Source organism: Hyperolius riggenbachi, chromosome 4 (genome assembly GCF_040937935.1).
Source record: "Hyperolius riggenbachi isolate aHypRig1 chromosome 4, aHypRig1.pri, whole genome shotgun sequence".
In the NCBI taxonomy this organism is placed as follows: domain Eukaryota; kingdom Metazoa; phylum Chordata; class Amphibia; order Anura; family Hyperoliidae; genus Hyperolius; species Hyperolius riggenbachi.
The window spans coordinates 228,046,106-228,072,462 of NC_090649.1; positions in this window are offsets into that span (position 1 = coordinate 228,046,106).

Here is a 26,357-nt window from a genome sequence, read left to right on the forward strand (position 1 = left end):
GAGATTTCTTTCCTGGATGGAGATTAAGGAAAAATTAACAACAGCACTGCCTGCATGCAAGAAAGTGCAAATAAATGGATAGCACTGTTGTAGATACCAGAGCGAGAATGTGGATCTTTTGAAGGAGAAAAGAGACATCGTATCCCAAGTCGAGAGATTTCTTTCCTGGATGGAGTCAATTTGGAATGGTTACTTGGTACAGTATGTGGATAGCATTTTTTAAAATGCATGTATAGTAAGCATTTTAGAGTAATACTTACATGTTTAAAATGCTATGTTAGTGTGCTCCATTTATTATCTTGCTAGCTACTTGAAAGATTGTAATTTTGGTGTGTTTGGAAATGTTTATATCTTTTCAAGACAGTACTATAACTGTTATTATGTAAGCCATATACATGATGAAAGGTTTTTTTTCATTAGCAGTTGACAACCATATGTGACCTGCTTTTTACCAGTTTGGTGAGGAGTGGTATGGCTGTAGGGGAGGTGGAGGCCATAGGTAAATCTTATGGGTATATTTAACTCATTTTAAATATGCCCCTAAGCTTTACTCTGCAGGTCGCAACACTTTGTAATGCAATGTTGAATTTTGTTTCTACAGCTGCTAATTTAGTTTTTTCTTAAGTTTATTTTTTGTTGTAAAAATGTTGTGTACTTCCTGATTCGTTTTGTGTACAAGATGTTTTGCAGGATATCGCCTCCATAGATGTGGAAAATGTCAACGGTTCAGTAGGCAAACATTTGGAATGACGCTTCTGGAAAAAGTGACAACAGCACTGCATGCATGCAAGAATGTGTAAATGAAAGGATAGCACTGTTGGAGATACCAGATGGAGAATGTGGATCTTTTGGAGAAGAAAAGACACATCGTATCCCAAGTCGAGAGATTTTTTTCCTAGATGGAGCTTCTGGAAAAAGTAACAACAGCACCGCATGCATGCAAGAAAGTGCAAATAAATGGATAGCACTGTTGGAGATACCAGATAGAGAAAGTGGATCTTTTGAAGGAGAAAAGAGACATCGTATCCCAAGTCGAGAGATTTCTTTCCTGGATGGAGTCAATTTGGAATGGTTACTTGGTACAGTATGTGGATAGCATTTTTTGAAATGCATGTATAGTAAGCATTTTAGAGTAATACTTACATGTTTAAAATGCTATGTTAGTGTGCTCCATTTATTATCTTGCTAGCTACTTGAAAGATTGTAATTTTGGTGTGTTTGGAAATGTTTATATCTTTTCAGGACAGTACTATACCTGTTATTATGTAAGCCATATACATGATGAAAGTTTTTTTTTCATTAGCAGTTGACAACCATATGTGACCTGCTTTTTACCAGTTTGGTGAGGAGTGGTATGGCTGTAGGGGAGGTGGAGGCCATAGGTAAATCTTATGGGTATATTTAACTCATTTTAAATATGCCCCTAAGCTTTACTCTGCAGGTCGCAACACTTTGTAATGCAATGTTGAATTTTGGAATTTTGTTTCTACAGCTGCTAATTTAGTTTTTTCTTAAGTTTTTTTTTTGTGGGGTAAAAATGTTGTGTACTTCATGATTCTTTTTGTGTACAAGATGTTTTGCAGGATATCGCCTCCATAGATGTGGAAAATGTAAACGGTTCAGTAGGCGAACATTTGGAATGACGCTTCTGGAAAAAGTGACAACAGCACTGCATGCATGCAAGAAAGTGCAAATAAATGGATTGTACTGTTGGAGTAACCAGATGGAGAATCTGGATATTTTGGAGGAGAAAAGAGACATCGTATCCCAAGTCGAGACATTTTTTTCCTGGATGGAGCTTCTGGAAACAGTAACAACAGCACTGCATGCATGCAAGAAAGTGCAAATAAATGGATAGCACTGTTGGAGTTACCACATGGAGAATGTGAATCTTTTGGAGGAGAAAAGAGACATCGTATGCCAAGTCGAGAGCTTGATGGAGGGCCGCTTGGGGCTCATCTCGACCAAGGGCCGCGATGCGGTCGGCCTGTCGCAACCTCTGCACCCCCTATTGCTACACCACTGAGGCCGGTTGCACACATGGCAAAAACGCTTGAAGGAAAAAACGCATGTAAACATCGCTTATGCGTTTTCGATGCGTATTTACAGTAAGCATTCTGCAAAGTGCAGTGTTGCCTAACATGGTAAAGCATATGCGTTGCGTTTTACATGCTTTCTATGCAGCGTTTTCAAATAAAGATTAAAGATCTCTGATGTGTTTCCGCGTTCTGCTGTCTTCCAAATGATTTGCATATACTTAAAAAAAACGCAAACACGTACGTGATCTGCAAATGCATACAAACACACGCAGTAAGCATGAAAAACGCACCTGCGTATAAAAAAACGCAAAACCCAAACACACCAAAAACACAGTAAAAACACATTACCCTAACACAAAGGCACCTGCGGAAAACTCCAAAAGAAAACGCTATGTTATATGTGAAGCTAACCTGAAGGTAACAATGCTACAACAAATACAACCCTCTGCAAAACCTGTGAGCCTTTTAGATGGTAAAGACATTCACAAAAACAGTTTAAAAAATGATATACAATGTGTTTGATTACGTACCTCAATCAGCATTCTTTTCATAGCTGGCGGAATCCTGGGAGGCATCTCTCACTCTCAGCCAGTTGTCACCACACCAGTTCTCAGACTTCACTGCTGCCTGACTGTCTTTGTTGGTGCTGTAGCACGTGTAGGCTCTTCCTTATGAGTTTGCTCAACTTCCTGTTGTTTTTGTTCACATTAGCCAATCAGAAGCTGGATTCGCGTTAGGCAGACAAACGCAAACATTTTTCGCATACGAACGTTTTTCGCGTTAAATAATGTAAAAACTAAGCATGCGCAGTTCAATGGTGTATTGGCAAGAATGTTTCTACGCATACAGCAAGCTTTTCCGCAATAATTACACTTCAGGGGCGCATGCCCATAAACGTGATTGATGCGAGTATTTAAATGCAACTATCGCGTAACTACACTTACAAACATCTGCATTCAAGGCAAATGTAAATTCGCGATACCCGCCGTAATGCGACATACCACGCGCAAATTAACGCAAAAATATTCTGTGAATTTTTCGCTTGTCAAAGCGAAAATTGTGCTTTTTTCGGCGATATTTAGGCAAAAAGAATATTTGTATTTTCGCTCATCACTGCACCATATGTGACTGGCTTTTTACCAGTTTGGTGAGGAGTGGTATGGCTGTAGGGGAGGTGGAGGCCATAGGTAAAACTTATGGGTATATTTAACTCATTCTAAGTATGCCACTAAGTTTTACTCTGCAGGTCACAACACTTTGTAATGCAATGTTGAATTTTTTTTCTACAGCTGCTAATTTAGCTTTTTCTTAAGTTTTTTTTTTTGTGGGGTAAAAATGTTGTGTACTTCATGATTCTTTTTGTGTACAAGATGTTTTGCAGGATATCACCTCCATAGATGTGGAAAATGTAAACGGTTCAGTAGGCGAACATTTGGAATGACGCTTCTGGAAAAAGTGACAACAGCACCGCATGCATGCAAGAAAGTGTAAATGAAAGGATAGCACTATTGGAGATTCCAGATGGAAAATGTGGATCTTTTGGAGAAGAAAAGAGACATCGTATTCCAAGTCGAGAGATTTCTTTCCTGGATGGAGATTCAGGAAAAATTAACAACAGCACTGCCTGCATGCAAGAAAGTGCAAATAAATGGATAGCACTGTTGTAGATACCAGAGCGAGAATGTGGATCTTTTGAAGGAGAAAAGAGACATCGTATCCCAAGTCGAGAGATTTCTTTCCTGGATGGAGTCAATTTGGAATGGTTACTTGGTACAGTATGTGGATAGCATTTTTTAAAATGCATGTATAGTAAGCATTTTAGAGTAATACTTACATGTTTAAAATGCTATGTTAGTGTGCTCCATTTATTATCTTGCTAGCTACTTGAAAGATTGTAATTTTGGTGTGTTTGGAAATGTTTATATCTTTTCAAGACAGTACTATAACTGTTATTATGTAAGCCATATACATGATGAAAGGTTTTTTTTCATTAGCAGTTGACAACCATATGTGACCTGCTTTTTACCAGTTTGGTGAGGAGTGGTATGGCTGTAGGGGAGGTGGAGGCCATAGGTAAATCTTATGGGTATATTTAACTCATTTTAAATATGCCCCTAAGCTTTACTCTGCAGGTCGCAACACTTTGTAATGCAATGTTGAATTTTGTTTCTACAGCTGCTAATTTAGTTTTTTCTTAAGTTTATTTTTTGTTGTAAAAATGTTGTGTACTTCCTGATTCTTTTTGTGTACAAGATGTTTTGCAGGATATCGCCTCCATAGATGTGGAAAATGTCAACGGTTCAGTAGGCGAACATTTGGAATGACGCTTCTGGAAAAAGTGACAACAGCACTGCATGCATGCAAGAATGTGTAAATGAAAGGATAGCACTGTTGGAGATACCAGATGGAGAATGTGGATCTTTTGGAGAAGAAAAGACACATCGTATCCCAAGTCGAGAGATTTTTTTCCTAGATGGAGCTTCTGGAAAAAGTAACAACAGCACCGCATGCATGCAAGAAAGTGCAAATAAATGGATAGCACTGTTGGAGATACCAGATAGAGAAAGTGGATCTTTTGAAGGAGAAAAGAGACATCGTATCCCAAGTCGAGAGATTTCTTTCCTGGATGGAGTCAATTTGGAATGGTTACTTGGTACAGTATGTGGATAGCATTTTTTGAAATGCATGTATAGTAAGCATTTTAGAGTAATACTTACATGTTTAAAATGCTATGTTAGTGTGCTCCATTTATTATCTTGCTAGCTACTTGAAAGATTGTAATTTTGGTGTGTTTGGAAATGTTTATATCTTTTCAGGACAGTACTATACCTGTTATTATGTAAGCCATATACATGATGAAAGTTTTTTTTTCATTAGCAGTTGACAACCATATGTGACCTGCTTTTTACCAGTTTGGTGAGGAGTGGTATGGCTGTAGGGGAGGTGGAGGCCATAGGTAAATCTTATGGGTATATTTAACTCATTTTAAATATGCCCCTAAGCTTTACTCTGCAGGTCGCAACACTTTGTAATGCAATGTTGAATTTTGGAATTTTGTTTCTACAGCTGCTAATTTAGTTTTTTCTTAAGTTTTTTTTTTGTGGGGTAAAAATGTTGTGTACTTCATGATTCTTTTTGTGTACAAGATGTTTTGCAGGATATCGCCTCCATAGATGTGGAAAATGTAAACGGTTCAGTAGGCGAACATTTGGAATGACGCTTCTGGAAAAAGTGACAACAGCACTGCATGCATGCAAGAAAGTGCAAATAAATGGATTGTACTGTTGGAGTAACCAGATGGAGAATCTGGATATTTTGGAGGAGAAAAGAGACATCGTATCCCAAGTCGAGACATTTTTTTCCTGGATGGAGCTTCTGGAAACAGTAACAACAGCACTGCATGCATGCAAGAAAGTGCAAATAAATGGATAGCACTGTTGGAGTTACCACATGGAGAATGTGAATCTTTTGGAGGAGAAAAGAGACATCGTATGCCAAGTCGAGAGCTTGATGGAGGGCCGCTTGGGGCTCATCTCGACCAAGGGCCGCGATGCGGTCGGCCTGTCGCAACCTCTGCACCCCCTATTGCTACACCACTGAGGCCGGTTGCACACATGGCAAAAACGCTTGAAGGAAAAAACGCATGTAAACATCGCTTATGCGTTTTCGATGCGTATTTACAGTAAGCATTCTGCAAAGTGCAGTGTTGCCTAACATGGTAAAGCATATGCGTTGCGTTTTACATGCTTTCTATGCAGCGTTTTCAAATAAAGATTAAAGATCTCTGATGTGTTTCCGCGTTCTGCTGTCTTCCAAATGATTTGCATATACTTAAAAAAAACGCAAACACGTACGTGATCTGCAAATGCATACAAACACACGCAGTAAGCATGAAAAACGCACCTGCGTATAAAAAACGCAAAACCCAAACACACCAAAAACACAGTAAAAACACATTACCCTAACACAAAGGCACCTGCGGAAAACTCCAAAAGAAAACGCTATGTTATATGTGAAGCTAACCTGAAGGTAACAATGCTACAACAAATACAACCCTCTGCAAAACCTGTGAGCCTTTTAGATGGTAAAGACATTCACAAAAACAGTTTAAAAAATGATATACAATGTGTTTGATTACGTACCTCAATCAGCATTCTTTTCATAGCTGGCGGAATCCTGGGAGGCATCTCTCACTCTCAGCCAGTTGTCACCACACCAGTTCTCAGACTTCACTGCTGCCTGACTGTCTTTGTTGGTGCTGTAGCACGTGTAGGCTCTTCCTTATGAGTTTGCTCAACTTCCTGTTGTTTTTGTTCACATTAGCCAATCAGAAGCTGGATTCGCGTTAGGCAGACAAACGCAAACATTTTTCGCATACGAACGTTTTTCGCGTTAAATAATGTAAAAACTAAGCATGCGCAGTTCAATGGTGTATTGGCAAGAATGTTTCTACGCATACAGCAAGCTTTTCCGCAATAATTACACTTCAGGGGCGCATGCGCATAAACGTGATTAATGCGAGTATTTAAATGCAACTATCGCGTAACTACACTTACAAACATCTGCATTCAAGGCAAATGTAAATTCGCGATACCCGCCGTAATGCGACATACCACGCGCAAATTAACGCAAAAATATTCTGTGAATTTTTCGCTTGTCAAAGCGAAAATTGTGCTTTTTTCGGCGATATTTAGGCAAAAAGAATATTTGTATTTTCGCTCATCACTGCACCATATGTGACTGGCTTTTTACCAGTTTGGTGAGGAGTGGTATGGCTGTAGGGGAGGTGGAGGCCATAGGTAAAACTTATGGGTATATTTAACTCATTCTAAGTATGCCACTAAGTTTTACTCTGCAGGTCACAACACTTTGTAATGCAATGTTGAATTTTTTTTCTACAGCTGCTAATTTAGCTTTTTCTTAAGTTTTTTTTTTTTGTGGGGTAAAAATGTTGTGTACTTCATGATTCTTTTTGTGTACAAGATGTTTTGCAGGATATCACCTCCATAGATGTGGAAAATGTAAACGGTTCAGTAGGCGAACATTTGGAATGACGCTTCTGCAAAAAGTGACAACAGCACCGCATGCATGCAAGAAAGTGTAAATGAAAGGATAGCACTATTGGAGATTCCAGATGGAAAATGTGGATCTTTTGGAGAAGAAAAGAGACATCGTATTCCAAGTCGAGAGATTTCTTTCCTGGATGGAGATTCAGGAAAAATTTAACAACAGCACTGCCTGCATGCAAGAAAGTGCAAATAAATGGATAGCACTGTTGTAGATACCAGAGCGAGAATGTGGATCTTTTGAAGGAGAAAAGAGACATCGTATCCCAAGTCGAGAGATTTCTTTCCTGGATGGAGTCAATTTGGAATGGTTACTTGGTACAGTATGTGGATAGCATTTTTTAAAATGCATGTATAGTAAGCATTTTAGAGTAATACTTACATGTTTAAAATGCTATGTTAGTGTGCTCCATTTATTATCTTGCTAGCTACTTGAAAGATTGTAATTTTGGTGTGTTTGGAAATGTTTATATCTTTTCAAGACAGTACTATAACTGTTATTATGTAAGCCATATACATGATGAAAGTTTTTTTTTCATTAGCAGTTGACAACCATATGTGACCTGCTTTTTACCAGTTTGGTGAGGAGTGGTATGGCTGTAGGGGAGGTGGAGGCCATAGGTAAATCTTATGGGTATATTTAACTCATTTTAAATATGCCCCTAAGCTTTACTCTGCAGGTCGCAACACTTTGTAATGCAATGTTGAATTTTGTTTCTACAGCTGCTAATTTAGTTTTTTCTTAAGTTTATTTTTTTGTTGTAAAAATGTTGTGTACTTCCTGATTCTTTTTGTGTACAAGATGTTTTGCAGGATATCGCCTCCATAGATGTGGAAAATGTCAACGGTTCAGTAAGCGAACATTTGGAATGACGCTTCTGGAAAAAGTGACAACAGCACTGCATGCATGCAAGAAAGTGTAAATGAAAGGATAGCACTGTTGGAGATACCAGATGGAGAATGTGGATCTTTTGGAGAAGAAAAGACACATCGTATCCCAAGTCGAGAGATTTTTTTCCTAGATGGAGCTTCTGGAAAAAGTAACAACAGCACCGCATGCATGCAAGAAAGTGCAAATAAATGGATAGCACTGTTGGAGATACCAGATAGAGAAAGTGGATCTTTTGAAGGAGAAAAGAGACATCGTATCCCAAGTCGAGAGATTTCTTTCCTGGATGGAGTCAATTTGGAATGGTTACTTGGTACAGTATGTGGATAGCATTTTTTGAAATGCATGTATAGTAAGCATTTTAGAGTAATACTTACATGTTTAAAATGCTATGTTAGTGTGCTCCATTTATTATCTTGCTAGCTACTTGAAAGATTGTAATTTTGGTGTGTTTGGAAATGTTTATATCTTTTCAGGACAGTACTATACCTGTTATTATGTAAGCCATATACATGATGAAAGTTTTTTTTTCATTAGCAGTTGACAACCATATGTGACCTGCTTTTTACCAGTTTGGTGAGGAGTGGTATGGCTGTAGGGGAGGTGGAGGCCATAGGTAAATCTTATGGGTATATTTAACTCATTTTAAATATGCCCCTAAGCTTTACTCTGCAGGTCGCAACACTTTGTAATGCAATGTTGAATTTTGGAATTTTGTTTCTACAGCTGCTAATTTAGTTTTTTCTTAAGTTTTTTTTTTGTGGGGTAAAAATGTTGTGTACTTCATGATTCTTTTTGTGTACAAGATGTTTTGCAGGATATCGCCTCCATAGATGTGGAAAATGTAAACGGTTCAGTAGGCGAACATTTGGAATGACGCTTCTGGAAAAAGTGACAACAGCACTGCATGCATGCAAGAAAGTGCAAATAAATGGATTGTACTGTTGGAGTAACCAGATGGAGAATCTGGATATTTTGGAGGAGAAAAGAGACATCGTATCCCAAGTCGAGACATTTTTTTTCCTGGATGGAGCTTCTGGAAACAGTAACAACAGCACTGCATGCATGCAAGAACGTGCAAATAAATGGATAGCACTGTTGGAGTTACCACATGGAGAATGTGAATCTTTTGGAGGAGAAAAGAGACATCGTATCCCAAGTCGAGAGCTTGATGGAGGGCCGCTTGGGGCTCATCTCGACCAAGGGCCGCGATGCGGTCGGCCTGTCGCAACCTCTGCACCCCCTATTGCTACACCACTGAGGCCGGTTGCACACATGGCAAAAACGCTTGAAGGAAAAAACGCATGTAAACATCGCTTATGCGTTTTCGATGCGTATTTACAGTAAGCATTCTGCAAAGTGCAGTGTTGCCTAACATGGTAAAGCATATGCGTTGCGTTTTACGTGCTTTCTATGCAGCGTTTTCAAATAAAGATTAAAAATCTCTGATGTGTTTCCGCTTTCTGCTGTCTTCCAAATGATTTGCATATACTTAAAAAAAACGCAAACACGTACGTGATCTGCAAATGCATACAAACACACGCAGTAAGCATGAAAAACGCACCTGCGTATAAAAAACGCAAAACCCAAACACACCAAAAACACAGTAAAAACACATTACCCTAACACAAAGGCACCTGCGGAAAACTCCAAAAGAAAACGCTATGTTATATGTGAAGCTAACCTGAAGGTAACAATGCTACAACAAATACAACCCTCTGCAAAACCTGTGAGCCTTTTAGATGGTAAAGACATTCACAAAAACAGTTTAAAAAATGATATACAATGTGTTTGATTACGTACCTCAATCAGCATTCTTTTCATAGCTGGCGGAATCCTGGGAGGCATCTCTCACTCTCAGCCAGTTGTCACCACACCAGTTCTCAGACTTCACTGCTGCCTGACTGTCTTTGTTGGTGCTGTAGCACGTGTAGGCTCTTCCTTATGAGTTTGCTCAACTTCCTGTTGTTTTTGTTCACATTAGCCAATCAGAAGCTGGATTCGCGTTAGGCAGACAAACGCAAACATTTTTCGCATACGAACGTTTTTCGCGTTAAATAATGTAAAAACTAAGCATGCGCAGTTCAATGGTGTATTGGCAAGAATGTTTCTACGCATACAGCAAGCTTTTCCGCAATAATTACACTTCAGGGGCGCATGCGCATAAACGTGATTGATGCGAGTATTTAAATGCAACTATCGCGTAACTACACTTACAAACATCTGCATTCAAGGCAAATGTAAATTCGCGATACCCGCCGTAATGCGACATACCACGCGCAAATTAACGCAAAAATATTCTGTGAATTTTTCGCTTGTCAAAGCGAAAATTGTGCTTTTTTCGGCGATATTTAGGCAAAAAGAATATTTGTATTTTCGCTCATCACTGCACCATATGTGACTGGCTTTTTACCAGTTTGGTGAGGAGTGGTATGGCTGTAGGGGAGGTGGAGGCCATAGGTAAAACTTATGGGTATATTTAACTCATTCTAAGTATGCCACTAAGTTTTACTCTGCAGGTCACAACACTTTGTAATGCAATGTTGAATTTTTTTTCTACAGCTGCTAATTTAGCTTTTTCTTAAGTTTTTTTTTTTTGTGGGGTAAAAATGTTGTGTACGTCATGATTCTTTTTGTGTACAAGATGTTTTGCAGGATATCACCTCCATAGATGTGGAAAATGTAAACGGTTCAGTAGGCGAACATTTGGAATGACGCTTCTGCAAAAAGTGACAACAGCACTGCATGCATGCAAGAAAGTGTAAATGAAAGGATAGCACTATTGGAGATTCCAGATGGAAAATGTGGATCTTTTGGAGAAGAAAAGAGACATCGTATTCCAAGTCGAGAGATTTCTTTCCTGGATGGAGATTAAGGAAAAATTAACAACAGCACTGCCTGCATGCAAGAAAGTGCAAATAAATGGATAGCACTGTTGTAGATACCAGAGCGAGAATGTGGATCTTTTGAAGGAGAAAAGAGACATCGTATCCCAAGTCGAGAGATTTCTTTCCTGGATGGAGTCAATTTGGAATGGTTACTTGGTACAGTATGTGGATAGCATTTTTTAAAATGCATGTATAGTAAGCATTTTAGAGTAATACTTACATGTTTAAAATGCTATGTTAGTGTGCTCCATTTATTATCTTGCTAGCTACTTGAAAGATTGTAATTTTGGTGTGTTTGGAAATGTTTATATCTTTTCAAGACAGTACTATAACTGTTATTATGTAAGCCATATACATGATGAAAGGTTTTTTTTCATTAGCAGTTGACAACCATATGTGACCTGCTTTTTACCAGTTTGGTGAGGAGTGGTATGGCTGTAGGGGAGGTGGAGGCCATAGGTAAATCTTATGGGTATATTTAACTCATTTTAAATATGCCCCTAAGCTTTACTCTGCAGGTCGCAACACTTTGTAATGCAATGTTGAATTTTGTTTCTACAGCTGCTAATTTAGTTTTTTCTTAAGTTTATTTTTTGTTGTAAAAATGTTGTGTACTTCCTGATTCGTTTTGTGTACAAGATGTTTTGCAGGATATCGCCTCCATAGATGTGGAAAATGTCAACGGTTCAGTAGGCAAACATTTGGAATGACGCTTCTGGAAAAAGTGACAACAGCACTGCATGCATGCAAGAATGTGTAAATGAAAGGATAGCACTGTTGGAGATACCAGATGGAGAATGTGGATCTTTTGGAGAAGAAAAGACACATCGTATCCCAAGTCGAGAGATTTTTTTCCTAGATGGAGCTTCTGGAAAAAGTAACAACAGCACCGCATGCATGCAAGAAAGTGCAAATAAATGGATAGCACTGTTGGAGATACCAGATAGAGAAAGTGGATCTTTTGAAGGAGAAAAGAGACATCGTATCCCAAGTCGAGAGATTTCTTTCCTGGATGGAGTCAATTTGGAATGGTTACTTGGTACAGTATGTGGATAGCATTTTTTGAAATGCATGTATAGTAAGCATTTTAGAGTAATACTTACATGTTTAAAATGCTATGTTAGTGTGCTCCATTTATTATCTTGCTAGCTACTTGAAAGATTGTAATTTTGGTGTGTTTGGAAATGTTTATATCTTTTCAGGACAGTACTATACCTGTTATTATGTAAGCCATATACATGATGAAAGTTTTTTTTTCATTAGCAGTTGACAACCATATGTGACCTGCTTTTTACCAGTTTGGTGAGGAGTGGTATGGCTGTAGGGGAGGTGGAGGCCATAGGTAAATCTTATGGGTATATTTAACTCATTTTAAATATGCCCCTAAGCTTTACTCTGCAGGTCGCAACACTTTGTAATGCAATGTTGAATTTTGGAATTTTGTTTCTACAGCTGCTAATTTAGTTTTTTCTTAAGTTTTTTTTTTGTGGGGTAAAAATGTTGTGTACTTCATGATTCTTTTTGTGTACAAGATGTTTTGCAGGATATCGCCTCCATAGATGTGGAAAATGTAAACGGTTCAGTAGGCGAACATTTGGAATGACGCTTCTGGAAAAAGTGACAACAGCACTGCATGCATGCAAGAAAGTGCAAATAAATGGATTGTACTGTTGGAGTAACCAGATAGAGAATCTGGATATTTTGGAGGAGAAAAGAGACATCGTATCCCAAGTCGAGACATTTTTTTCCTGGATGGAGCTTCTGGAAACAGTAACAACAGCACTGCATGCATGCAAGAAAGTGCAAATAAATGGATAGCACTGTTGGAGTTACCACATGGAGAATGTGAATCTTTTGGAGGAGAAAAGAGACATCGTATGCCAAGTCGAGAGCTTGATGGAGGGCCGCTTGGGGCTCATCTCGACCAAGGGCCGCGATGCGGTCGGCCTGTCGCAACCTCTGCACCCCCTATTGCTACACCACTGAGGCCGGTTGCACACATGGCAAAAACGCTTGAAGGAAAAAACGCATGTAAACATCGCTTATGCGTTTTCGATGCGTATTTACAGTAAGCATTCTGCAAAGTGCAGTGTTGCCTAACATGGTAAAGCATATGCGTTGCGTTTTACATGCTTTCTATGCAGCGTTTTCAAATAAAGATTAAAGATCTCTGATGTGTTTCCGCTTTCTGCTGTCTTCCAAATAATTTGCATATACTTAAAAAAAACGCAAACACGTACGTGATCTGCAAATGCATACAAACACACGCAGTAAGCATGAAAAACGCACCTGCGTATAAAAAACGCAAAACCCAAACACACCAAAAACACAGTAAAAACACATTACCCTAACACAAAGGCACCTGCGGAAAACTCCAAAAGAAAACGCTATGTTATATGTGAAGCTAACCTGAAGGTAACAATGCTACAACAAATACAACCCTCTGCAAAACCTGTGAGCCTTTTAGATGGTAAAGACATTCACAAAAACAGTTTAAAAAATGATATACAATGTGTTTGATTACGTACCTCAATCAGCATTCTTTTCATAGCTGGCGGAATCCTGGGAGGCATCTCTCACTCTCAGCCAGTTGTCACCACACCAGTTCTCAGACTTCACTGCTGCCTGACTGTCTTTGTTGGTGCTGTAGCACGTGTAGGCTCTTCCTTATGAGTTTGCTCAACTTCCTGTTGTTTTTGTTCACATTAGCCAATCAGAAGCTGGATTCGCGTTAGGCAGACAAACGCAAACATTTTTCACATACGAACGTTTTTCGCGTTAAATAATGTAAAATCTAAGCATGCGCAGTTCAATGGTGTATTGGCAAAAATGTTTCTACGCATACAGCAAGCTTTTCCGCAATAATTACACTTCAGGGGCGCATGCGCATAAACGTGATTAATGCGAGTATTTAAATGCAACTATCGCGTAACTACACTTACAAACATCTGCATTCAAGGGAAATGTAAATTCGCGATACCCGCCGTAATGCGACATACCACGCGCAAATTAACGCAAAAATATTCTGTGAATTTTTCGCTTGTCAAAGCGAAAATTTTGCTTTTTTCGGCGATATTTAGGCAAAAAGAATATTTGTATTTTCGCTCATCACTGCACCATATGTGACTGGCTTTTTACCAGTTTGGTGAGGAGTGGTATGGCTGTAGGGGAGGTGGAGGCCATAGGTAAAACTTATGGGTATATTTAACTCATTCTAAGTATGCCACTAAGTTTTACTCTGCAGGTCACAACACTTTGTAATGCAATGTTGAATTTTTTTTCTACAGCTGCTAATTTAGCTTTTTCTTAAGTTTTTTTTTTTTGTGGGGTAAAAATGTTGTGTACGTCATGATTCTTTTTGTGTACAAGATGTTTTGCAGGATATCACCTCCATAGATGTGGAAAATGTAAACGGTTCAGTAGGCGAACATTTGGAATGACGCTTCTGCAAAAAGTGACAACAGCACCGCATGCATGCAAGAAAGTGTAAATGAAAGGATAGCACTATTGGAGATTCCAGATGGAAAATGTGGATCTTTTGGAGAAGAAAAGAGACATCGTATTCCAAGTCGAGAGATTTCTTTCCTGGATGGAGATTAAGGAAAAATTAACAACAGCACTGCCTGCATGCAAGAAAGTGCAAATAAATGGATAGCACTGTTGTAGATACCAGAGCGAGAATGTGGATCTTTTGAAGGAGAAAAGAGACATCGTATCCCAAGTCGAGAGATTTCTTTCCTGGATGGAGTCAATTTGGAATGGTTACTTGGTACAGTATGTGGATAGCATTTTTTAAAATGCATGTATAGTAAGCATTTTAGAGTAATACTTACATGTTTAAAATGCTATGTTAGTGTGCTCCATTTATTATCTTGCTAGCTACTTGAAAGATTGTAATTTTGGTGTGTTTGGAAATGTTTATATCTTTTCAAGACAGTACTATAACTGTTATTATGTAAGCCATATACATGATGAAAGGTTTTTTTTCATTAGCAGTTGACAACCATATGTGACCTGCTTTTTACCAGTTTGGTGAGGAGTGGTATGGCTGTAGGGGAGGTGGAGGCCATAGGTAAATCTTATGGGTATATTTAACTCATTTTAAATATGCCCCTAAGCTTTACTCTGCAGGTCGCAACACTTTGTAATGCAATGTTGAATTTTGTTTCTACAGCTGCTAATTTAGTTTTTTCTTAAGTTTATTTTTTGTTGTAAAAATGTTGTGTACTTCCTGATTCTTTTTGTGTACAAGATGTTTTGCAGGATATCGCCTCCATAGATGTGGAAAATGTCAACGGTTCAGTAGGCGAACATTTGGAATGACGCTTCTGGAAAAAGTGACAACAGCACTGCATGCATGCAAGAATGTGTAAATGAAAGGATAGCACTGTTGGAGATACCAGATGGAGAATGTGGATCTTTTGGAGAAGAAAAGACACATTGTATCCCAAGTCGAGAGATTTTTTTCCTAGATGGAGCTTCTGGAAAAAGTAACAACAGCACCGCATGCATTCAAGAAAGTGCAAATAAATGGATAGCACTGTTGGAGATACCAGATAGAGAAAGTGGATCTTTTGAAGGAGAAAAGAGACATCGTATCCCAAGTCGAGAGATTTCTTTCCTGGATGGAGTCAATTTGGAATGGTTACTTGGTACAGTATGTGGATAGCATTTTTTGAAATGCATGTATAGTAAGCATTTTAGAGTAATACTTACATGTTTAAAATGCTATGTTAGTGTGCTCCATTTATTATCTTGCTAGCTACTTGAAAGATTGTAATTTTGGTGTGTTTGGAAATGTTTATATCTTTTCAGGACAGTACTATACCTGTTATTATGTAAGCCATATACATGATGAAAGTTTTTTTTTCATTAGCAGTTTACAACCATATGTGACCTGCTTTTTACCAGTTTGGTGAGGAGTGGTATGGCTGTAGGGGAGGTGGAGGCCATAGGTAAATCTTATGGGTATATTTAACTCATTTTAAATATGCCCCTAAGCTTTACTCTGCAGGTCGCAACACTTTGTAATGCAATGTTGAATTTTGGAATTTTGTTTCTACAGCTACTAATTTAGTTTTTTCTTAAGTTTTTTTTTTGTGGGGTAAAAATGTTGTGTACTTCATGATTCTTTTTGTGTACAAGATGTTTTGCAGGATATCGCCTCCATAGATGTGGAAAATGTAAACGGTTCAGTAGGCGAACATTTGGAATGACGCTTCTGGAAAAAGTGACAACAGCACTGCATGCATGCAAGAAAGTGCAAATAAATGGATTGTACTGTTGGAGTAACCAGATGGAGAATCTGGATATTTTGGAGGAGAAAAGAGACATCGTATCCCAAGTCGAGACATTTTTTTCCTGTATGGAGCTTCTGGAAACAGTAACAACAGCACTGCATGCATGCAAGAAAGTGCAAATAAATGGATAGCACTGTTGGAGTTACCACATGGAGAATGTGAATCTTTTAGAGGAGAAAAGAGACATCGTATCCCAAGTCGAGAGCTTGATGGAGGGCCGCTTGGGGCTCATCTCGACCAAGGGCCGCGATGCGGTCGGCCTGTCGCAACCTCTGCACCCCCTATTGCTACACCACTGAGGCCGGTTGCACACATGGCAAAAACGCTTGAAGGAAAAAAACGCATGTAAACATCGCCTATGCGTTTTCGATGCGTATTTACAGTAAGCATTCTGCAAAGTGCAGTGTTGCCTAACATGGTAAAGCATATGCGTTGCGTTTTACATGCTTTCTATGCAGCGTTTTCAAATAAAGATTAAAGATCTCTGATGTGTTTCCGCTTTCTGCTGTCTTCCAAATAATTTGCATATACTTAAAAAAAACGCAAACACGTACGTGATCTGCAAATGCATACAAACACACGCAGTAAGCATGAAAAACGCACCTGCGTATAAAAAACGCAAAACCCAAACACACCAAAAACACAGTAAAAACACATTACCCTAACACAAAGGCACCTGCGGAAAACTCCAAAAGAAAACGCTATGTTATATGTGAAGCTAACCTGAAGGTAACAATGCTACAACAAATACAACCCTCTGCAAAACCTGTGAGCCTTTTAGATGGTAAAGACATTCACAAAAACAGTTTAAAAAATGATATACAATGTGTTTGATTACGTACCTCAATCAGCATTCTTTTCATAGCTGGCGGAATCCTGGGAGGCATCTCTCACTCTCAGCCAGTTGTCACCACACCAGTTCTCAGACTTCACTGCTGCCTGACTGTCTTTGTTGGTGCTGTAGCACGTGTAGGCTCTTCCTTATGAGTTTGCTCAACTTCCTGTTGTTTTTGTTCACATTAGCCAATCAGAAGCTGGATTCGCGTTAGGCAGACAAACGCAAACATTTTTCACATACGAACGTTTTTCGCGTTAAATAATGTAAAATCTAAGCATGCGCAGTTCAATGGTGTATTGGCAAAAATGTTTCTACGCATACAGCAAGCTTTTCCGCAATAATTACACTTCAGGGGCGCATGCGCATAAACGTGATTAATGCGAGTATTTAAATGCAACTATCGCGTAACTACACTTACAAACATCTGCATTCAAGGGAAATGTAAATTCGCGATACCCGCCGTAATGCGACATACCACGCGCAAATTAACGCAAAAATATTCTGTGAATTTTTCGCTTGTCAAAGCGAAAATTTTGCTTTTTTCGGCGATATTTAGGCAAAAAGAATATTTGTATTTTCGCTCATCACTGCACCCTATGTGACTGGCTTTTTACCAGTTTGGTGAGGAGTGGTATGGCTGTAGGGGAGGTGGAGGCCATAGGTAAAACTTATGGGTATATTTAACTCATTCTAAGTATGCCACTAAGTTTTACTCTGCAGGTCACAACACTTTGTAATGCAATGTTGAATTTTTTTTCTACAGCTGCTAATTTAGCTTTTTCTTAAGTTTTTTTTTTTTGTGGGGTAAAAATGTTGTGTACGTCATGATTCTTTTTGTGTACAAGATGTTTTGCAGGATATCACCTCCATAGATGTGGAAAATGTAAACGGTTCAGTAGGCGAACATTTGGAATGACGCTTCTGCAAAAAGTGACAACAGCACCGCATGCATGCAAGAAAGTGTAAATGAAAGGATAGCACTATTGGAGATTCCAGATGGAAAATGTGGATCTTTTGGAGAAGAAAAGAGACATCGTATTCCAAGTCGAGAGATTTCTTTCCTGGATGGAGATTAAGGAAAAATTAACAACAGCACTGCCTGCATGCAAGAAAGTGCAAATAAATGGATAGCACTGTTGTAGATACCAGAGCGAGAATGTGGATCTTTTGAAGGAGAAAAGAGACATCGTATCCCAAGTCGAGAGATTTCTTTCCTGGATGGAGTCAATTTGGAATGGTTACTTGGTACAGTATGTGGATAGCATTTTTTAAAATGCATGTATAGTAAGCATTTTAGAGTAATACTTACATGTTTAAAATGCTATGTTAGTGTGCTCCATTTATTATCTTGCTAGCTACTTGAAAGATTGTAATTTTGGTGTGTTTGGAAATGTTTATATCTTTTCAAGACAGTACTATAACTGTTATTATGTAAGCCATATACATGATGAAAGGTTTTTTTTCATTAGCAGTTGACAACCATATGTGACCTGCTTTTTACCAGTTTGGTGAGGAGTGGTATGGCTGTAGGGGAGGTGGAGGCCATAGGTAAATCTTATGGGTATATTTAACTCATTTTAAATATGCCCCTAAGCTTTACTCTGCAGGTCGCAACACTTTGTAATGCAATGTTGAATTTTGTTTCTACAGCTGCTAATTTAGTTTTTTCTTAAGTTTATTTTTTGTTGTAAAAATGTTGTGTACTTCCTGATTCGTTTTGTGTACAAGATGTTTTGCAGGATATCGCCTCCATAGATGTGGAAAATGTCAACGGTTCAGTAGGCAAACATTTGGAATGACGCTTCTGGAAAAAGTGACAACAGCACTGCATGCATGCAAGAATGTGTAAATGAAAGGATAGCACTGTTGGAGATACCAGATGGAGAATGTGGATCTTTTGGAGAAGAAAAGACACATCGTATCCCAAGTCGAGAGATTTTTTTCCTAGATGGAGCTTCTGGAAAAAGTAACAACAGCACCGCATGCATGCAAGAAAGTGCAAATAAATGGATAGCACTGTTGGAGATACCAGATAGAGAAAGTGGATCTTTTGAAGGAGAAAAGAGACATCGTATCCCAAGTCGAGAGATTTCTTTCCTGGATGGAGTCAATTTGGAATGGTTACTTGGTACAGTATGTGGATAGCATTTTTTGAAATGCATGTATAGTAAGCATTTTAGAGTAATACTTACATGTTTAAAATGCTATGTTAGTGTGCTCCATTTATTATCTTGCTAGCTACTTGAAAGATTGTAATTTTGGTGTGTTTGGAAATGTTTATATCTTTTCAGGACAGTACTATACCTGTTATTATGTAAGCCATATACATGATGAAAGTTTTTTTTTCATTAGCAGTTGACAACCATATGTGACCTGCTTTTTACCAGTTTGGTGAGGAGTGGTATGGCTGTAGGGGAGGTGGAGGCCATAGGTAAATCTTATGGGTATATTTAACTCATTTTAAATATGCCCCTAAGCTTTACTCTGCAGGTCGCAACACTTTGTAATGCAATGTTGAATTTTGGAATTTTGTTTCTACAGCTGCTAATTTAGTTTTTTCTTAAGTTTTTTTTTTGTGGGGTAAAAATGTTGTGTACTTCATGATTCTTTTTGTGTACAAGATGTTTTGCAGGATATCGCCTCCATAGATGTGGAAAATGTAAACGGTTCAGTAGGCGAACATTTGGAATGACGCTTCTGGAAAAAGTGACAACAGCACTGCATGCATGCAAGAAAGTGCAAATAAATGGATTGTACTGTTGGAGTAACCAGATGGAGAATCTGGATATTTTGGAGGAGAAAAGAGACATCGTATCCCAAGTCGAGACATTTTTTTCCTGGATGGAGCTTCTGGAAACAGTAACAACAGCACTGCATGCATGCAAGAAAGTGCAAATAAATGGATAGCACTGTTGGAGTTACCACATGGAGAATGTGAATCTTTTGGAGGAGAAAAGAGACATCGTATGCCAAGTCGAGAGCTTGATGGAGGGCCGCTTGGGGCTCATCTCGACCAAGGGCCGCGATGCGGTCGGCCTGTCGCAACCTCTGCACCCCCTATTGCTACACCACTGAGGCCGGTTGCACACATGGCAAAAACGCTTGAAGGAAAAAACGCATGTAAACATCGCTTATGCGTTTTCGATGCGTATTTACAGTAAGCATTCTGCAAAGTGCAGTGTTGCCTAACATGGTAAAGCATATGCGTTGCGTTTTACATGCTTTCTATGCAGCGTTTTCAAATAAAGATTAAAGATCTCTGATGTGTTTCCGCGTTCTGCTGTCTTCCAAATGATTTGCATATACTTAAAAAAAACGCAAACACGTACGTGATCTGCAAATGCATACAAACACACGCAGTAAGCATGAAAAACGCACCTGCGTATAAAAAACGCAAAACCCAAACACACCAAAAACACAGTAAAAACACATTACCCTAACACAAAGGCACCTGCGGAAAACTCCAAAAGAAAACGCTATGTTATATGTGAAGCTAACCTGAAGGTAACAATGCTACAACAAATACAACCCTCTGCAAAACCTGTGAGCCTTTTAGATGGTAAAGACATTCACAAAAACAGTTTAAAAAATGATATACAATGTGTTTGATTACGTACCTCAATCAGCATTCTTTTCATAGCTGGCGGAATCCTGGGAGGCATCTCTCACTCTCAGCCAGTTGTCACCACACCAGTTCTCAGACTTCACTGCTGCCTGACTGTCTTTGTTGGTGCTGTAGCACGTGTAGGCTCTTCCTTATGAGTTTGCTCAACTTCCTGTTGTTTTTGTTCACATTAGCCAATCAGAAGCTGGATTCGCGTTAGGCAGACAAACGCAAACATTTTTCACATACGAACGTTTTTCGCGTTAAATAATGTAAAATCTAAGCATGCGCAGTTCAATGGTGTATTGGCAAAAATGTTTCTACGCATACAGCAAGCTTTTCCGCAATAATTACACTTCAGGGGCGCATGCGCATAAACGTGATTAATGCGAGTATTTAAATGCAACTATCGCGTAACTACACTTACAAACATCTGCATTCAAGGGAAATGTAAATTCGCGATACCCGCCGTAATGCGACATACCACGCGCAAATTAACGCAAAAATATTCTGTGAATTTTTCGCTTGTCAAAGCGAAAATTTTGCTTTTTTCGGCGATATTTAGGCAAAAAGAATATTTGTATTTTCGCTCATCACTGCACCATATGTGACTGGCTTTTTACCAGTTTGGTGAGGAGTGGTATGGCTGTAGGGGAGGTGGAGGCCATAGGTAAAACTTATGGGTATATTTAACTCATTCTAAGTATGCCACTAAGTTTTACTCTGCAGGTCACAACACTTTGTAATGCAATGTTGAATTTTTTTTCTACAGCTGCTAATTTAGCTTTTTCTTAAGTTTTTTTTTTTTGTGGGGTAAAAATGTTGTGTACGTCATGATTCTTTTTGTGTACAAGATGTTTTGCAGGATATCACCTCCATAGATGTGGAAAATGTAAACGGTTCAGTAGGCGAACATTTGGAATGACGCTTCTGCAAAAAGTGACAACAGCACCGCATGCATGCAAGAAAGTGTAAATGAAAGGATAGCACTATTGGAGATTCCAGATGGAAAATGTGGATCTTTTGGAGAAGAAAAGAGACATCGTATTCCAAGTCGAGAGATTTCTTTCCTGGATGGAGATTAAGGAAAAATTAACAACAGCACTGCCTGCATGCAAGAAAGTGCAAATAAATGGATAGCACTGTTGTAGATACCAGAGCGAGAATGTGGATCTTTTGAAGGAGAAAAGAGACATCGTATCCCAAGTCGAGAGATTTCTTTCCTGGATGGAGTCAATTTGGAATGGTTACTTGGTACAGTATGTGGATAGCATTTTTTAAAATGCATGTATAGTAAGCATTTTAGAGTAATACTTACATGTTTAAAATGCTATGTTAGTGTGCTCCATTTATTATCTTGCTAGCTACTTGAAAGATTGTAATTTTGGTGTGTTTGGAAATGTTTATATCTTTTCAAGACAGTACTATAACTGTTATTATGTAAGCCATATACATGATGAAAGGTTTTTTTTCATTAGCAGTTGACAACCATATGTGACCTGCTTTTTACCAGTTTGGTGAGGAGTGGTATGGCTGTAGGGGAGGTGGAGGCCATAGGTAAATCTTATGGGTATATTTAACTCATTTTAAATATGCCCCTAAGCTTTACTCTGCAGGTCGCAACACTTTGTAATGCAATGTTGAATTTTGTTTCTACAGCTGCTAATTTAGTTTTTTCTTAAGTTTATTTTTTGTTGTAAAAATGTTGTGTACTTCCTGATTCGTTTTGTGTACAAGATGTTTTGCAGGATATCGCCTCCATAGATGTGGAAAATGTCAACGGTTCAGTAGGCGAACATTTGGAATGACGCTTCTGGAAAAAGTGACAACAGCACTGCATGCATGCAAGAATGTGTAAATGAAAGGATAGCACTGTTGGAGATACCAGATGGAGAATGTGGATCTTTTGGAGAAGAAAAGACACATCGTATCCCAAGTCGAGAGATTTTTTTCCTAGATGGAGCTTCTGGAAAAAGTAACAACAGCACCGCATGCATGCAAGAAAGTGCAAATAAATGGATAGCACTGTTGGAGATACCAGATAGAGAAAGTGGATCTTTTGAAGGAGAAAAGAGACATCGTATCCCAAGTCGAGAGATTTCTTTCCTGGATGGAGTCAATTTGGAATGGTTACTTGGTACAGTATGTGGATAGCATTTTTTGAAATGCATGTATAGTAAGCATTTTAGAGTAATACTTACATGTTTAAAATGCTATGTTAGTGTGCTCCATTTATTATCTTGCTAGCTACTTGAAAGATTGTAATTTTGGTGTGTTTGGAAATGTTTATATCTTTTCAGGACAGTACTATACCTGTTATTATGTAAGCCATATACATGATGAAAGTTTTTTTTTCATTAGCAGTTGACAACCATATGTGACCTGCTTTTTACCAGTTTGGTGAGGAGTGGTATGGCTGTAGGGGAGGTGGAGGCCATAGGTAAATCTTATGGGTATATTTAACTCATTTTAAATATGCCCCTAAGCTTTACTCTGCAGGTCGCAACACTTTGTAATGCAATGTTGAATTTTGGAATTTTGTTTCTACAGCTGCTAATTTAGTTTTTTCTTAAGTTTTTTTTTTGTGGGGTAAAAATGTTGTGTACTTCATGATTCTTTTTGTGTACAAGATGTTTTGCAGGATATCGCCTCCATAGATGTGGAAAATGTAAACGGTTCAGTAGGCGAACATTTGGAATGACGCTTCTGGAAAAAGTGACAACAGCACTGCATGCATGCAAGAAAGTGCAAATAAATGGATTGTACTGTTGGAGTAACCAGATGGAGAATCTGGATATTTTGGAGGAGAAAAGAGACATCGTATCCCAAGTCGAGACATTTTTTTCCTGGATGGAGCTTCTGGAAACAGTAACAACAGCACTGCATGCATGCAAGAAAGTGCAAATAAATGGATAGCACTGTTGGAGTTACCACATGGAGAATGTGAATCTTTTGGAGGAGAAAAGAGACATCGTATGCCAAGTCGAGAGCTTGATGGAGGGCCGCTTGGGGCTCATCTCGACCAAGGGCCGCGATGCGGTCGGCCTGTCGCAACCTCTGCACCCCCTATTGCTACACCACTGAGGCCGGTTGCACACATGGCAAAAACGCTTGAAGGAAAAAACGCATGTAAACATCGCTTATGCGTTTTCGATGCGTATTTACAGTAAGCATTCTGCAAAGTGCAGTGTTGCCTAACATGGTAAAGCATATGCGTTGCGTTTTACATGCTTTCTATGCAGCGTTTTCAAATAAAGATTAAAGATCTCTGATGTGTTTCCGCGTTCTGCTGTCTTCCAAATGATTTGCATATACTTAAAAAAAACGCAAACACGTACGTGATCTGCAAATGCATACAAACACACGCAGTAAGCATGAAAAACGCACCTGCGTATAAAAAAACGCAAAACCCAAACACACCAAAAACACAGTAAAAACACATTACCCTAACACAAAGGCACCTGCGGAAAACTCCAAAAGAAAACGCTATGTTATATGTGAAGCTAACCTGAAGGTAACAATGCTACAACAAATACAACCCTCTGCAAAACCTGTGAGCCTTTTAGATGGTAAAGACATTCACAAAAACAGTTTAAAAAATGATATACAATGTGTTTGATTACGTACCTCAATCAGCATTCTTTTCATAGCTGGCGGAATCCTGGGAGGCATCTCTCACTCTCAGCCAGTTGTCACCACACCAGTTCTCAGACTTCACTGCTGCCTGACTGTCTTTGTTGGTGCTGTAGCACGTGTAGGCTCTTCCTTATGAGTTTGCTCAACTTCCTGTTGTTTTTGTTCACATTAGCCAATCAGAAGCTGGATTCGCGTTAGGCAGACAAACGCAAACATTTTTCGCATACGAACGTTTTTCGCGTTAAATAATGTAAAAACTAAGCATGCGCAGTTCAATGGTGTATTGGCAAGAATGTTTCTACGCATACAGCAAGCTTTTCCGCAATAATTACACTTCAGGGGCGCATGCGCATAAACGTGATTGATGCGAGTATTTAAATGCAACTATCGCGTAACTACACTTACAAACATCTGCATTCAAGGCAAATGTAAATTCGCGATACCCGCCGTAATGCGACATACCACGCGCAAATTAACGCAAAAATATTCTGTGAATTTTTCGCTTGTCAAAGCGAAAATTGTGCTTTTTTCGGCGATATTTAGGCAAAAAGAATATTTGTATTTTCGCTCATCACTGCACCATATGTGACTGGCTTTTTACCAGTTTGGTGAGGAGTGGTATGGCTGTAGGGGAGGTGGAGGCCATAGGTAAAACTTATGGGTATATTTAACTCATTCTAAGTATGCCACTAAGTTTTACTCTGCAGGTCACAACACTTTGTAATGCAATGTTGAATTTTTTTTCTACAGCTGCTAATTTAGCTTTTTCTTAAGTTTTTTTTTTTGTGGGGTAAAAATGTTGTGTACTTCATGATTCTTTTTGTGTACAAGATGTTTTGCAGGATATCACCTCCATAGATGTGGAAAATGTAAACGGTTCAGTAGGCGAACATTTGGAATGACGCTTCTGGAAAAAGTGACAACAGCACCGCATGCATGCAAGAAAGTGTAAATGAAAGGATAGCACTATTGGAGATTCCAGATGGAAAATGTGGATCTTTTGGAGAAGAAAAGAGACATCGTATTCCAAGTCGAGAGATTTCTTTCCTGGATGGAGATTCAGGAAAAATTAACAACAGCACTGCCTGCATGCAAGAAAGTGCAAATAAATGGATAGCACTGTTGTAGATACCAGAGCGAGAATGTGGATCTTTTGAAGGAGAAAAGAGACATCGTATCCCAAGTCGAGAGATTTCTTTCCTGGATGGAGTCAATTTGGAATGGTTACTTGGTACAGTATGTGGATAGCATTTTTTAAAATGCATGTATAGTAAGCATTTTAGAGTAATACTTACATGTTTAAAATGCTATGTTAGTGTGCTCCATTTATTATCTTGCTAGCTACTTGAAAGATTGTAATTTTGGTGTGTTTGGAAATGTTTATATCTTTTCAAGACAGTACTATAACTGTTATTATGTAAGCCATATACATGATGAAAGGTTTTTTTTCATTAGCAGTTGACAACCATATGTGACCTGCTTTTTACCAGTTTGGTGAGGAGTGGTATGGCTGTAGGGGAGGTGGAGGCCATAGGTAAATCTTATGGGTATATTTAACTCATTTTAAATATGCCCCTAAGCTTTACTCTGCAGGTCGCAACACTTTGTAATGCAATGTTGAATTTTGTTTCTACAGCTGCTAATTTAGTTTTTTCTTAAGTTTATTTTTTGTTGTAAAAATGTTGTGTACTTCCTGATTCTTTTTGTGTACAAGATGTTTTGCAGGATATCGCCTCCATAGATGTGGAAAATGTCAACGGTTCAGTAGGCGAACATTTGGAATGACGCTTCTGGAAAAAGTGACAACAGCACTGCATGCATGCAAGAATGTGTAAATGAAAGGATAGCACTGTTGGAGATACCAGATGGAGAATGTGGATCTTTTGGAGAAGAAAAGACACATCGTATCCCAAGTCGAGAGATTTTTTTCCTAGATGGAGCTTCTGGAAAAAGTAACAACAGCACCGCATGCATGCAAGAAAGTGCAAATAAATGGATAGCACTGTTGGAGATACCAGATAGAGAAAGTGGATCTTTTGAAGGAGAAAAGAGACATCGTATCCCAAGTCGAGAGATTTCTTTCCTGGATGGAGTCAA